The sequence below is a fragment of the Eublepharis macularius genome, chromosome 7 (genome assembly GCF_028583425.1).
Source record: "Eublepharis macularius isolate TG4126 chromosome 7, MPM_Emac_v1.0, whole genome shotgun sequence".
In the NCBI taxonomy this organism is placed as follows: domain Eukaryota; kingdom Metazoa; phylum Chordata; class Lepidosauria; order Squamata; family Eublepharidae; genus Eublepharis; species Eublepharis macularius.
This window is the reverse complement of record NC_072796.1, coordinates 120,071,137-120,086,249: the sequence shown is the minus strand read 5'-3', so window position 1 is coordinate 120,086,249 and position 15,113 is coordinate 120,071,137. Positions and strand designations below refer to the sequence as shown.

The 15,113-nt window shown below is 42.7% G+C and overlaps 1 protein-coding gene across 3 annotated transcripts in view; it reads left to right on the top strand.

Annotated features, from left to right (window-relative positions):
• The window catches only part of CSMD3 (CUB and Sushi multiple domains 3), a 922,268-nt gene that overhangs the window by 166,802 nt on the left and 740,353 nt on the right, over nt 1–15,113 (top strand). The gene's annotated exons all lie outside the window — the stretch shown is intronic.

The following is a 15,113-nucleotide window of genomic DNA, read 5'->3' as shown; positions in this document are numbered from 1 at the left end:
GCCTTACAGAATAGAACTCACCATCATTGCTGGTTTAACTTTATATTGAAAAAGGCTTTGATAAACATATAGTGGGTGAGATTCCAATGGCGGAACACCTCTTGCATTGTCAGAAGACACTTTGAGCCAGAGGAAAACACCACCATTAGTGGAAATTCGTGGTTGAGGCCATGGCTCAGTGGTAGAACATCTGCTTTGTGTGTCCAGGTTCAATATCTGGCATCTCCAGTTCAAAAGATCAAGTAGTAGATAACGTGAAAGACCTATTTCAGAGACCCTGGACAGCCACTGCAAGTCACAGTGGATGATATTGACTTATGGACTGACTTATTGCCAGGCAGCTTCCTATGCTCATGTGGAATGGTTCCACAAAATCTAACCATAAGCTATGCGGGAAGGAGGCATGTAAAAAGGGTAGCTGTATTGTATACCTCATTAAATCAGTGTTAGAACATATGTTTTGCATGCCCAAGTACCCAAGTGGTCTCTCCATTTTAAAATAAAAACAATCTCCGCTAGAAGCAGGAAAGTCATAGAATAGAATCATAGAGTCGTAGAGTTGGAAAGGACACCGAGGGTCATCTAGTCCAACCCCCTGCACAATGCAGGAAATTCACAACTACCTCCCCCCCCCCCCACACTCTCCCAGTGATCCCTGCTCCATGCCCAGAAGATGGCAAAAAAACCTCCAAGATCCCTGGCCAAACTGGATTGGAGAAAATTGTTTCCTGGCCTCTATCTGAGGCCTCGGAGACCTGTTTCTGGTCAATATGATTGTATATTCACTGCTCTGAGTGGGGCACTAATCTGTCTAGAAGAACAGTATATAAGTTATTTTATATTCTTCCCTCTGGCGCTACTTACCAAGGAGAGGCCCCTTTCTGTGGTACCTGCCTGAAAATCACAATAAGCTAGTTTGAGGTTAGACTAGCTTAGTGACCAAGAGACTGAGCTAGGAATGGTTTTAAATTGTACTTGGTGGCCTTAGGCAAACCATTATCTCTGGGCCTGGTGATGATAATATATACAGCATTATTTTTAAAGAGTACCACAAGATCTATGTGAAGTATTTTGCGTTCTCTAACATGAGATACCGCTGTGTTGAATTGGATCAATGATCCCTCTCGTCCAATATCCTGTTTTACATTGTGACCAATTTAGATATCCCTGGAAAGGCCTACACACATGGTATGGTGTCCTCATCACTGATATTTAGAGAATTAATGCCTCAGAATGTGCAGGTTTCATTTATTTGTCTTTGCTAACGGCTTCTGCTGGAACTATCATCTATGCATTTGTCTGATCTTAAAGCCACCTAATTCCCTTTTAAAGCCATCATTATATCCTGTGGCGCTGAGTTCCACAAGTTAATTCCTCTTTGAGCTAAAAAGCAATTGGCTGCTGATGTGTTCCACGATTATGGAAGAAGGAGAAAAAGTTACCTCTATCTACTTTTTCTACCTCATACATAATTTTTTAAACCTGCATCATCATATTCCATTTTTAAAAAATAGACTCCCGAACTCCTTCAACTCTTTGCTCATTGATACCATATCTACATTTTCTATGTTGCCTTCTGATAATCTTTTGGGTATGCTTTGAAATAAATTTCTGAGACTTTGCAAGTGTGTGCCATCTTCCTTTCTGCCCCCATCATTGCCTGCACAGATAATAAATATTATTGAATGTATTTTAGAGGCAACTATGGGACAGTATGCCTAACCAGATGTGTTGTGAGATTAACCATCCTTTTAAAAATGGTTATAATCTGTTTAATGACACAGTTGCTTCAGAAGCAAGGGTGGAATAGGACTTCACAGAATAAACCAGTCTAATGTATGTTAGGTGTAAAAGAACTTTCAACAATGTGTAGTAGTCGATAGGGATGGAATTTGGACAATGATCTTTGTTATCACAATATGAGATATGATAAATTCATAACATGAACTTAAGCTTGAGCATGCCATTTGAATTTGAAATGTCAACCCCAAAGGTGTTGGAAGAATGAAAGTTCTTTTTCTAAAGCAGCTTTCTTCCGCTTTCTTGATACAGTATTTACAACGTGTAGCATAGCTTCCTGCTCCATTTCTAGCTGCACAATGTCTGTTGGTGTGAAGGAAAGGGCAATAGAAGTTCTAATTCTATTAATCTCGTTATCTGTGGGGAAGATTACAGATTCCAATAGCTGGTGAGATATGTGAAGGCTAATGGGGCATTGTTGTTCCAGCTCCATGCCAATCCTTTAGACTAGGATTTCAGTTTGTCTCAAAGTGATAGCTCCCATCAAGAAAGCAATAGAACAGTGTAATATACTTCTGAATCTGAGACCTGTGACTGTCTTTAAAATAGGACCAGTAGTCTAAAGGGGTGGTTTGGATTACAACTCCTACCTGAATGTAGCAGACAGAGAAAATGAGTTATCCCCAGAGTGATGTGAATTTGAGGCCGGTGTAATTAGCAGTGATTTGGATCCCTCTGCATCTGTTCCGCTAGCAGAGGCACTTTCTTGCAACAGGAGACTTCGCCTGATAAAAGAACGCTGGGAAAAGTTTCCTTCCACTGAAGAAAATCACCTCTGCTAGGGAAGATCTGAACCAGTGACTCCAAAACAGAATGAAAACACACATCCAGACCAAGAAGAGACAATGGACCAAAGAAATGTTCAAATATAATTGTTCTTGTCAGAATTTATCAATGAAAATACACGTTTTATTACTTCAGGCATTATGGAGAGACCTGGTGTGATATAGTGGCTAGCTTAATGGAAACGCACAGTGGGCCAGTTGCACAAACTCGGCCTAACCCACCTCATTGGGTTGTTGTGAAGATAAATGAAAGAGAAGAGAATGATGTAAGCTGCTTTGGGTCCCCATTGGGCAGAAAGAAGTGGTATCTATGACGCACACGCGGGGTCTGGGGTCCCCTCCGGGATGTGTCATACGTAACACAATCACATGCCCAGTTAGGATCAGAACCATGGTGCATGCTATCAAACATAGGATTTTAAAATGTAAAGATATCTAGTGACAGAATCATAGAATCATAGGGCTGAGGAACATTTAGGGCCATCTAGTCCAACCCCCTGTACAATGCAGGAAATTCACAAATACCTCCCCCCCCTCCACAAACACACACACTGACCCTTACTCCATGCCCAGAAGATGTCGAAACACCAGTAGGATCTCTAGCCAAACTGGCCTGGGGGAAATTGTGCCCTGCAAATTGCTACCTCACATACAATGTTTTGTGAACCGCCTTTTATACTCTTGGTTTTAGATGCAAAACAGACTTGTTTTCTACACTTTTGGTACACCCTGCTTCCAAGGAGCTGAGGGGGACACTCATGGGTTCCCCTCCTCTGCTGTATCTTTGCTGCAACCTCATGAAGTAGATCACCTTGAGAGATTGACAGGCCAGGGGTTCAGCTATAAACTTCCTTAGAGAGAGGCAATTTGAACCCTGGTGACTCCATTCCCAGTCCCAAACTCTAACCATTACATGAAACTGATTTTCACAGACTTTAAATATTCCAGCATAGCTTGCTGTTCAGTTATATTAATTTTTTTAAATGTTGCTGAACTGTACTAATATGTTTACTGAAGTTATATGTCACATACATCATGTATCATTTGTGTTATGTATATGCAGCTTTAAAATCTGTGTAAGTGTTTCTGGCTCAGTTAGCTCTCTTCAGATGCACATACATGGTGGCTAAAGATATATTACACATGTGTACAACATCCATATTTTATGTGCTGTTGTGCCAATATAGAGGCGGCAGTTCTACTTGTCACAGGCTTGTGAGCTTCCACACCCATAATCTAAAAGGGTACACATGCATATTCTGCATGCATAGTCTGTACAGATGATTGAATTTTCTTCTGCATTAGCCTTCCATACCCTGCCCCAAAGCACCCGCAAACTGTGCTTTAAATTCCCTGAACATAATGCCATATTGGCACGATCCAAGATCAATGTGATGATTTTGTGAAGTAGTTCCCGCCCCCTCGCCCAGTGGAAAATTGCATGCTGTTTCCCCCTTCAGCTGGGTTGCCAGTATCTTTGCTCCAGCAGGTTCAAAAATAAGGGGCTGACTGACATTGTGTGACATCACTTCTGGTTGCACCCAGAAGGGACGACAAGAAGCTCTAGGAATTCCCCAGTCTCTATGCTAAAAACCATAGAGATTTGGAGAATCTCTAGAGTATCATAGCATCATTTCCAGATACAACCAGAAGTGACAGTATTACGTTGCCTCCCATTCTTGTTCCCACTGGAGCAAAAACCATGGGGATTGGAGCACCAAGGGCAGGAATTTTACCTGATGTCCCTGGGCCAAAGACAAACCTCCTTTCAATATTCTTCCGTGCCAAATCCGTGCTTTAAGAAGGCAGTTAAATGAGCCAATATATTGACAGATAAGTTTAAAGAATGACTTGGGTGTTTTGTAGGGACAGCTTGTGATAGGAGTTCTCTGAAAAAGGTTTAGATGCAGAAAAGACCTGTACAAGGAAGCACTGTTGCAGGGTATTCCAACGTAGGGTGTCTCATTTGTTACAAATATGTATGTAGCAGAACAGTATGAGTAGCTGGGAAGGAACCGAGGCCCGACTTACCGGGCGGAGGCTTTGCAGCCGGCGGCACGGAGGGAGGAACGGCTGCGGGTCCCGGCGTTTGCATCCCGGCAGGCTCCTCGGTCTGGGCGGCCAATCAGTTTGAACTTGGCCGCCCAATCGGAGCCGTCGGGGGGGGTGGCTGCCGGGGGGGCGGGGCCAGCCACCGGACCTGGATGGCGAGGTTCTCCCTCTGGTCCGGCGGCTCGGCACTTAAGCAGCCCGGCCTCCTCCGCCCGGCAGTCTGCGCCGGGACGCGAACCCCACCCTCCACTTCCTGTTTTTCTGCGTTTATTTGTCACAGCTTTGCGGGTAGCATTGGATCGGATCTCTTATCTGGGGGACCAGGGCCACGGCTCTGGTACCCTGTTCAGGGGATTCCCATATGGAATCTTGGGAGTGAGGTGAGTGGCAGACCCGGGCGGGGGTCGCGAGGTACTCACTCCCAGGTGGCAGGGGAATCAGGCAGGGGTATACACCCATCTGATTCCCCCAATATGTCACTCCTTGGTGCCCCCTCCTTCAGCGGGGGTCCTGAAGGGGGGGAGGGCTCAGTGGCTGGCAGGCGGGCCAGCCTTTGCTTGGGATCCGATCCATATGCTTGCCAATGCTCCTTGTTTGCTTGTTTCTGTTCGCAATAAAGTTGTGGCCTGTTTTTCTCCAGCTCTGGTTTTTATGAGTTCTTTGCGCGTCGTCCTCCCCACCGAGCTTAAGCATAGGTTGCAAAGCCCATTGCCATATAGGTTTATAGATAGCCAATAATTCAAAAGGATACACTCAGGGAAGCAGCAAATGCATACAAATGTATACTGTTGCATGAACATATTTCAGCAGTACCATTATTATGCAAATTGTATCTTTTTACACCTTTTTGAGCAGTGGCATAAAGAAGGGTAAATGATTTGGTGTATTTTATTGATTCCAAGCTAGTGGTTTAAACTCATGTTGCCTAGGCGAATAAAAGTTCACGCTTTTGCTCTTGCACTGCCTGTATTCTAATAACAACACAATTCTGAACGTGAATTTGCTCACTTATTTTGAGTACAGTAATGCATCGTTGCTTAGTTCTTATTTAATTTAAACAGATATGCATTGTATTTCCAACAATATTAGCCCTCAAGAGATCTGTGACTTTTGGTGATGTGTAGATACATTCTTTAAAATGTATCTAAACATCCTTTAAAAGGTAGAGCTGTTCTTGAAATCAGATGCCATTACACTGAGTCATTGAATAGGATTTTCTCCCCCTTCAGACTATGCCAGGGCCGGATCAAGGGGGGCAGGGGGGTAGTCTGCCCCCGGCGCTGCCAAAGAGGGGGTGCTGGGCGCAGCTGCCAGCTGCCAGGAGCGCAGCAGCGGCAGCAGAGTGGGCAGCTGAGCAGCCGCCCGCACCATTCGCCTGCCCCACAGGACGGGGAGCGTGTGGCAAGCTGGCCACCCCCTCAGTGGGGCAGGTGAGTGGCATGGAGGGCTGAGCAGCCGCCTACACCATTCGCCTGCCCCACAGGATGGTGAGTGTGTGGCAAGCCAGCCGCCCCCCAGCAGGGCAGGCGAATGGCATGGGCAGCCTCCCAGCCGCCCGCACTGCTGCCACTCCCCTGGTGGCACACTCCGCCCCTGCGTGATGATGTCACGGAAGTGATGACGTCATGGAAGGGGGCTGGACTTGGATTGCCCTGGGCACCGGCAACCCTAGATCCGGCCCTGGACTATGCATCAGGTTGAATCCTGACCTTTAGATTGTCCAATGAGCAGTCTAATTAACAATGCATAATATTAATATAATAATATATATCTGTGATCTGCACTAGCATTCTGAAAGGTGGAAAATACTGTTTTGATGATGAAATCCAATTATATTAGATTTTTATATATAATGCCCTATTCCAAATGATATCACGATTGTATTTTACTCTGCATTAATTAATTCATTAATTCAGAATAATCATCACTATCTTGAGTATTTATTATTTATTTTATTTATTTATTGCCACTCCAGATGGAAAGAAGAGACAGGCACAAGTGTTGGGAACTAATGGGCCATATTTATTTGGCAACACCATTATTAGACAAGGGCCTAACGAGCGGTACAGGTCAGGCCCTGGGGTCACCCCTGGACCTCCCCCCTGACCTGTCTGGGTGAGCCCCACCACCCCGGGTGCGAGCCATCCAAGCGCATGGTCAGGACTCGGCCAGCCAGGCAAATGGTTTCCCCCTCCAAACCTATAACACCTTGCCATAAAGCAGGAGGGCCTTACTTGCACAGGCGGAGCCACATGGCAGTCTGCCCTCTCAGCTAGCAGCTGTCAAGCTGTACCAACGATCCTGACAGATCCCAATTCTCCCCCAAATGGGGATATGCTAAGAGTGCTCACTGGCACACTAATTTCTCCCCATCCTAATCCTGCCCAGGGACATTCTATTACAGCTTCACCCTAAACCAATTACCACAACCCATGCAATAAGTGCAAAGTATGCAAAAAAACTTCCCTCTCTGACGCCAAAATGGAGGAAGGAGAAGAAATTCCTACCTGGCCCTGGTAAACAGCGACCGGCTAAGCCTGTATTACCGCAGGGCAGGTTGGTGGGCAGAGCTCAAGACAACTGTGGGAGAGCAGGGGTGGGGCTGCCTTATAAGGCACTTGGCTCCACCCCCTCTTTAATCTCTGGATGGCCAGGAAGCCATCTGTCAGCTCTTCCTCCTGCGGGGAAGCAAAAGCGGGCCCCCAGCCTTAAGCAGCTCTGCTGCTGGCCTGGCGGGCCAAATTAAATTTATAGTCTGCTTTTCCCACAGGTGGGCTCAGAGCAGATTACAGTGATTTAGATACATAAAATAGAGAACATTAGTAGCATAAAAATAAATTGCAGTTTGTTAAAACATCCATTGGTGCAGTATACGTATTGCACAATCCCATGTACTCACAAAGCCTAATATTGATAGATTCCCTAAAAGGAATACATATACTTTGAAAACAATGGAACAAATTACATCCTTCTTCCACACTTTAACATTTTTAGTTATTAGAATTGGGAGTCATTAGTTCTCAGGTTATTGCATCTGTACCCCAAATTGCTTCCTACCTCCCTTTCATATGGTGCATCTACTTCCCTTCCCTTCCTTGACTTGTTTGAAGCTGGGGAGTTTCTCCAACAGTTGTCAGGATAAAAAAGTTGCAGAAGACAGTTTGGTGAAGTATTGGACTAACTAGTAAGGGTAAGGCTTAAATTGCTGTAGGAAATTCAATAAGAAGAGTGAGGGATGATAATCATATCCTCTCTTCCACGCCAGTATCTGAGGCAAATGTGTAACTTGTTCAATGGATTGTCAGTCTATTGTTCGCAAGATATGAGGAACAACAACCTTCCTTCAGCGGCTGAAAACAGAAACGGAAAAATCTTGATGGCTTAAAATAACTGTATCCTTTCCTCTTTTTCCTGTTTTATATAATGAAAACAATCCGGTGACTCCTTTAAGAGCTGGGGTCAGGCAAGTAGTTGTCTCCCTATTCTTCTGAGAACTTATTGATCCCTATGAAGTTTTTTTTATAAACATAGGCCTCCGGAACCTTTGAGTGTCCTCAGGGGTTCTCTGAAAAAACGTATTTGTTAGAACAAGGGCCAGGTAATTTGCTTTTTTCTTTACTGCTCCTTCTCTGTCTAAATCGACCAGCTGAGCAAAAGCAGTCTGAAATGATTAGGAGCAAATTAGGGGCTCAGTATTTTTTGACACACCTTTGAACTGCCGAACACAGAAGCATTGATTTCCCCCCCTTCAAACAGCCTCACACAGCACTGCAACTTAGTCTACCATTTAGAGAGAAACAGAAAGCACAGACAAAAGCCAAAACATACCATGGGGACTCAGCCAGTAAGGAAGAATACAGGAAGCAGTGAGAGTCTAAATGTCATCCATAGGGTCTATAAAAATATATGGCTCTGGTGACTCTCAAAGATCATATAATACCAGTTAACTAGACAAAACAACATACAAAATTATGAGCAGGGCTTTTTTTCTGGGAAAAGAGGTGGTGGAACTCAGTGGCCTCAGAGAAAATGGTCACATGGCTGGTGGCCCCGCCCCCTGATCTCCAGACAGAGGGGAGTTTAGATTGCCCTCTGCACTGCTTGGCGGCACGGAGCGCAATCTAAACTCCCTTCTGTCTGGAGATCTGGGGGTGGGGCCACCAGCCATGTGACCATTTTCAAGAGGTTCCGGAACTCCATTCCATCATGTTCCAGCTGAAAAAAAGCCCTGGTGTTAAGTGTATAGAATTAGAAATGCATGATAACAATAAAAAAGTTCTACACAAGTATTTGTTACTATTTTTAAAAAAGTAGGTTTCTACCTGAGAATAGGAGCAGTGCCAGGGGTAGTAGATCAGATTTGATTTCTGGAATCCTGAATTCAAAACCCCAGATTGGTGATATTGGGCCCATCTCTTTCTCAGCATAATTTATCTAAAAAGTTAATTTATGTAGAAAATGTAAATGCTGCCTCTCCATAGACCTCTCATTTTGAAAATGATATGGGAGGAAGGACAATGAATGATGCCTAGAACTTGTTGGATGAAGGATAGGATAAAATAAATAAATATTGGAGCTAAACTGAATATTTGCAAATATTCAAAACTGGCTAAAATTTCAGGGCTCAAATGCTAAATGTATCCTATAAAATCATAAACAGCTTGGGCCATACATACATTGAGGTCTGGTCACACAGCTGGTTCTTCTGAGGAAACAATACTTAAAACCCGTTTGACCACAGATACATTTTTCACATACTCAAAGGGCGAATCTGAAATTTACAGTGCAATCCTGAACCGAGGTACTTCAGTCCAATTTCAATGGGCTTTGACTGGAGTAATTAGGATTGCACTGTTATTCTATTATGCAATATTTGCCATTCTTTTTCTAGTTTATTTATTTATTTATTTATTTATTCAATTTATATACCGCCCATCCCAGGGGCTCTGGGCAGTGAACAGTTAAAATTGATAAAAACAAAAACTAAAATCAATATACAAATAATAAAACAAATTAACAAGGTGCAGTGGTAGTTAGTCCCTTCAGACACTATGCATAAAAGATGAATTACCTATGTAAGAAATCCAAGCATTTTGGCACATTTTAGTGCCCTAGCAAGATTATTCCAAGTGTGGTCATTTTAAAATGAGGTCCAAATAAGGAAGCCACTCACAGTAGGTGAGGATTAATTAGGGTTATCAGCTTCCTACTGGTAGTAAGAGATCTCTCCCCTGCCTGGTTCTTATTGCCTACTGCCACTCAGCTCTGCAGTGGGAGAAAATTCCCTGGGGAAATGGGGAGGAGTCTTGATCAGTAACTCCAGCATGATGGTATTGCTTCAGTGACATCATCATTATGGGTGATGTTCCACTATTTGCACAAAACTCTATGGTTAAACTTTAGAATTGTGGGTGAATGCTAATGCATAATGGCATCACTTCTGGTTCATGCCAGAAGTGTTATCACCATATTGCCAGAAAGCCCCCCCCCCCAAAAAAGTAAGTGTCCTGCCAATTGCCTGGCAACCCTAGGACTAGTCCAAACTGATAATAGATGAACCAAGTTGGAAACAAGGATAGGCTCTACACATTATTGGATATTGCAACAGGAAATTCCATGAGATAAATTTTCCGTATGGGGCTTTTTCATTGGTTCTGGTCCCATACTGCATTGATTTCTCTCCAGAGTTCTGCATCATGGTCAAAATACCCCAATTCAGTCACCAAACTCCGTCCCAGATGTTTTTGCATTCCACATGGAGAAAGGCTGCAATTGCCACAGAATCTATCTTTCCCTGGCTTTTCTGCAGCTTTTCTCCCTGCACATATACCCCGATGTTTTTTTCCAGCAAAGTCGAAACAGGGCTTTTTTGAAGAGCAGAATGCATTCTTCGCTGTGAGGCCTGGCCCTGGCCCTGCCTTTCACCCTCCCCTTTATACCCTTGCATCCTGACTGATTGTACAGCAACCAATTAAGATTTCCCCCCCTATTTTTTAAAATAAATGATAATGTTGCAACATTGGTGCCATTCAAAAAAGAACCCCCCCCCTTTATAAGTTTCCTCAGTAATCAACTGAAGAAACTGAAAAGTTCTCAGCTGATCCACTGAGGAAACTGGCCAGTCCTCCGTTGAGGAAGCTGACGAGTCCTCAAAGCTCGCAGCAGCTTTGAGGACAGACAAGACTTCTGTTCAACTGCCTCAAAGTGTAGAATTAAAGAATCAAAGTAGCACGGGGCCAGAACCGATGAATGAAGCGGATCCAATCCTCATCGGTTGAATACGCAGAAAGCCCGATGTAAAGTTCACCATGAGGAAGAGGCCTATGATAACACAATACAAATGATGTATGGATTAAGTTAAAGGTCTAAATAACAAGACCATGGCTGTTTTGAAAACCAGACTCTTGAGCAAAATGGCATGAAGTAACTTTGCTTCATAACTGTAATGTTTTTTCCCCTTTTGCAAGTTATTCATTGCCTACTTTGACATTGTAAAACATGTACTTAGGTAAAGCTCAGATGGTTTATCAGATCATGTGCGACAGATTTATTGCTTTAATAGCCTACAATTTTCTATTCATTATTTTTATGTCAGGCAGAGAACTCAAATATTCATAAGGAGAGAAAATATGTTTTAAGGTGAAATTGAGTTTGTCCTCAAATGACAAAGGAACCACCATACTTGTACAAGTAAATTATCCACACATTTTAAATATTGTTGAATGAAAAAATGGTCCCTTAAAGAATAGAGCAACAGGGGATAACTTTTATTTGATACTTGGTAAGCAGCATAAATATGGTCCTGCTAATAATTTATAAAAGTGGTTGTGTACGTTTCCTTCAGGGTATTTTTGTGTATATGAGGCTGTAATGTGGATGCAATATTCATTCACTTTTAATATTACCGTACATTTGATCTAAGCCTTGCTTCCTGTATCATTAATTTTCATGGTGAAATTGTTCTTGCTCTGAGGATCTTTTCTCCCTGATGTCTTTCTAAGTTGTTTTCAAGGCAAATACATATATGTAGACAAATCATACAACATGAACCAGCAACCTCATTACCCAAGGCTAAGATACAGTCAGTCAAACTACTTGGGGCTGTCTGCACTCAAGACTTCCGAGTTGTTTTCATGTATGGAACATAGTAGGGATATCAAGATCAGCCCCTGTAATCTGGCAGACAGTACAAAATCTCCAGATTGGCCAGTGTGTTATGTGCCATCAAGTTGCCTCCAACCTATGGTGACCCTATGAAAGACCTCCCAAAATGTCCTATCATTAACAGACTTGCTCAGATCTTGCAAATTGGGGGATGTGGCTTCTTTTATTGAGTCAAGCCTTCATGACTTAGATTTACCAGTTTGGTGTAGTGGTTAAGAGCGTGGGACTCTAATCTGGAGAGCCGGGTTTGATTCCCCACTCTTCCTCTTGAAGTCAGAGCTGAGCTTCTCAAGGTCGGTCTGTTCCCAGACACTCAGTCCCAGCTGCACTGATAACACTGCTTAGCTCAAACGGCAACAGAGCCTGGCAAAGACACAGGGAAGCAAGAAACTACACTACTACCCATCCCCCACCCCCAGTAGCTAGACATTCACAGGTATGGCAGGCAGGTATGGCAGGCAGGCCAGCTTGCCTGTCTGACACCACCTTTCCTTTATTTTGTCCTAATAAGATACTGTATTTTTATGTTGATCTTTCAGCATCCTGAGCCATAGCTTGAATTTCCCTTTTGATTTTCTGGATCTTGTGGTACAGATCTTTTGTTCTTCCTTTTTTGTTGCTCTCATCTATTTGATTGCACTGCTTATTATAATAGATTTCTTTGTCTCTGTGTACAAGTTGCTGAAAAGCTACATTTAGAATTCTGGCTATTTCTGTCATCTTTTGCTTTTCGTTTATCTTTAGCAATTTTAAGAGTTTTGTCAGTCATCCACTTAGCCTTCTCCTTTCTTTTGGCTATAGGAATAGTCTTTACACTATCTTCCTTGATAATATCTCTGGTTTCAGCCCATAGTTCTTCTGATTTACAATCAATTAAATTTAGGATTGCAAATCTGTTCTTTACATGGTCTTTAAATTCTTCAGGAATATTATTTAGATTGTATTTTGGCACTATGATTCTTTCTCTTCAGGTTTATTCTAATTTTTGATATTAGCAACTCATGATCTGTATTGCAATCAGTTCCTGGTCTTGTTTTAGCAGAGAGTTCACCATCTTCTGCTTCCAGTTATGTAATCTATTTGGTTCTCATATTAGTCACCCGGTGATTTTCACATATACCATTGACTTTTTGGTTGCTTGATGCATGTGTTAGCAATGAACAGGTTGTTGGCTTCACAAAATTCTATGAGTCACTTTCATGATTCATTTTGGGGTCCTAGTCCAGATTTTCCAACAGTGTTTGATTCTGCTTTGTCTCCTACTTTTGCATTCCAGTCACCTGTTATTATCAGCATATCTTGTTTAGGTGTATGATCAATTTCTTCTTGGATGCTTGCATAAAAGTTTTCAATTTCTTCCTTCTCAGCATCTGTAGTTGAGGCATAAACTTGAATGATGTTTATGTAAACAGGCCTCCCATGAAGTCTGATTGATATCAATCTATCAGACTTTGCATTGTTGCTCTTGACTGCTTGTGATGTGTCTCACCTCACTATTAGAGCATCACTATTTCTTTTGAGTTTGTCATTTCTGTAGTAAAAATCTGTGTGGTTTTCTGACTGAAAATGTCCTGAGTCGATCCACATTATTTCACTCACACCCAGGTCTGCAATATTTAAACATTCCATTTCTTGTTTTACAATTTCTAGCTTGCCTGGCTTCATATTTCTCATGTTTCATGTTCGTATTATATGTTTCACACAGCTTTGGATGTTCCTTTTGCATGTATTCACATCTGCAACTGAACACCCTTTTGACTTTAATTCAGTCCCATCATTAAGAATAGCACTATTCGTACTTGTCCTCGGCTTTTCCCCAGTAGCCAGTTGAGTGCCATCTGACCTGGGGGTCCTGTCTTCCAGCACTATATTGTCTTTCATTTTGGATTGTCTCATCACCACTGGAAAAATCAGTTCTCTTCTGCTGATGTGACTGTTGATTCCTGAAGGGGGTGGATGCATCTTAGTTTGGTTCTCAGCTTTGACCATTCCACCAGGAATGGTTTAGAGTCTTGCCCAAACCTGTGCTCCTGACAGTGTTGCTCTCAGTTTCACTGACATACTCAAACTCTCTCCATGTTAAGGTGTGTATCTAAGAGGGGGAATTGGTCAGATCTTGCATAAATACTAGATTATTACTGCCTGGTTATGGTGAATATGGCAATATTTTTGCTTGTTCCACTTCAGGCTACAGTTTTTAGCTTTAGCTTCTAAGTGTAGCCACAAGCGGCTTGCCATATTCTAGTTCCTCAAATATGAGCTACTTAATTAGGTGTAAAAGAACATTGCTTGCTCATAGTGTTGCTAACCTCCACATGGGGCCTGGAAATCTTTTGGAATTACAACTCATAGCAAGACCACAGAGATTCCTCTGGAGAAAATGGCTGCTTTAGTGTGTGGACTCTAGAGGGGTGCAATTTGACTTGGGAATACCAAATATATACCCCAAAAATAACTATTTGGAATTATTCAGGTATGCTTGGATATATTCAGCATATTTGGATAAACCAGTATTTAAATCATCAAATTCTCCCCCCCACCCCTCTTTTGAAGGCTTCCCAGGCTTTCCAAGCAACAGGAGGGGCGGGGGGAGGCAGGATTTCTCTCTGTGTGTATGTGTCAGTGTTTCTTGCTTGCCATGTGCCATTGCCAGGTCTGGCTGCTGCCTTGAGGTTACTGGCTTGCTCAGTTGGATGCTGGAGTTCTCTGCTTTGACATTGGTTCTGATGAGATTCTCTGGTTTGACATTGAGTCTGTTGGACTCACATTGGCCTAGGTTCTACTTGGCATCTTTGAGTTACACTGTTTCTGTTGGGCTTGTAACACTGTCCCTTGCTTCAGTTTAGTTTTGCTGGGATCCTCTAGTTTGACATTTGTTCTGATGGGATTCTCTGGTTTGACATTAGGTCTATTGGGCTTTATCGGTTCTGTTTGCATTGGGAGGCTTTTGTTCATTGGTTGCTGTCGTATGTTGGCTAACGCTTTCTTTATCCTGGAGAAAGCCGTGGAATTTTTCCCCATAGGAAACAATGGAGAGTGGCTGGGGTGGCTTGTTCAGGGACCTGTAGAACTGAACCCTTTGGTCCAATTTAATTAAAACTTGGAGGGGATATTTAGTTGACAGGAAGGACTAATTTCTTTACAATTTTTCTTGAAAAATGACCCCTCCAGACCCCCCCACAAAGATTTCCCCATGTGGATTAATAGGGAAGATTTCCCCATAGAGAATACTGGAGCCAAATATATTCAGAGTACAAAAATACCTGAATATCAGGAATTATGAATAAATATTGTATTTCTGATACCTAGTTC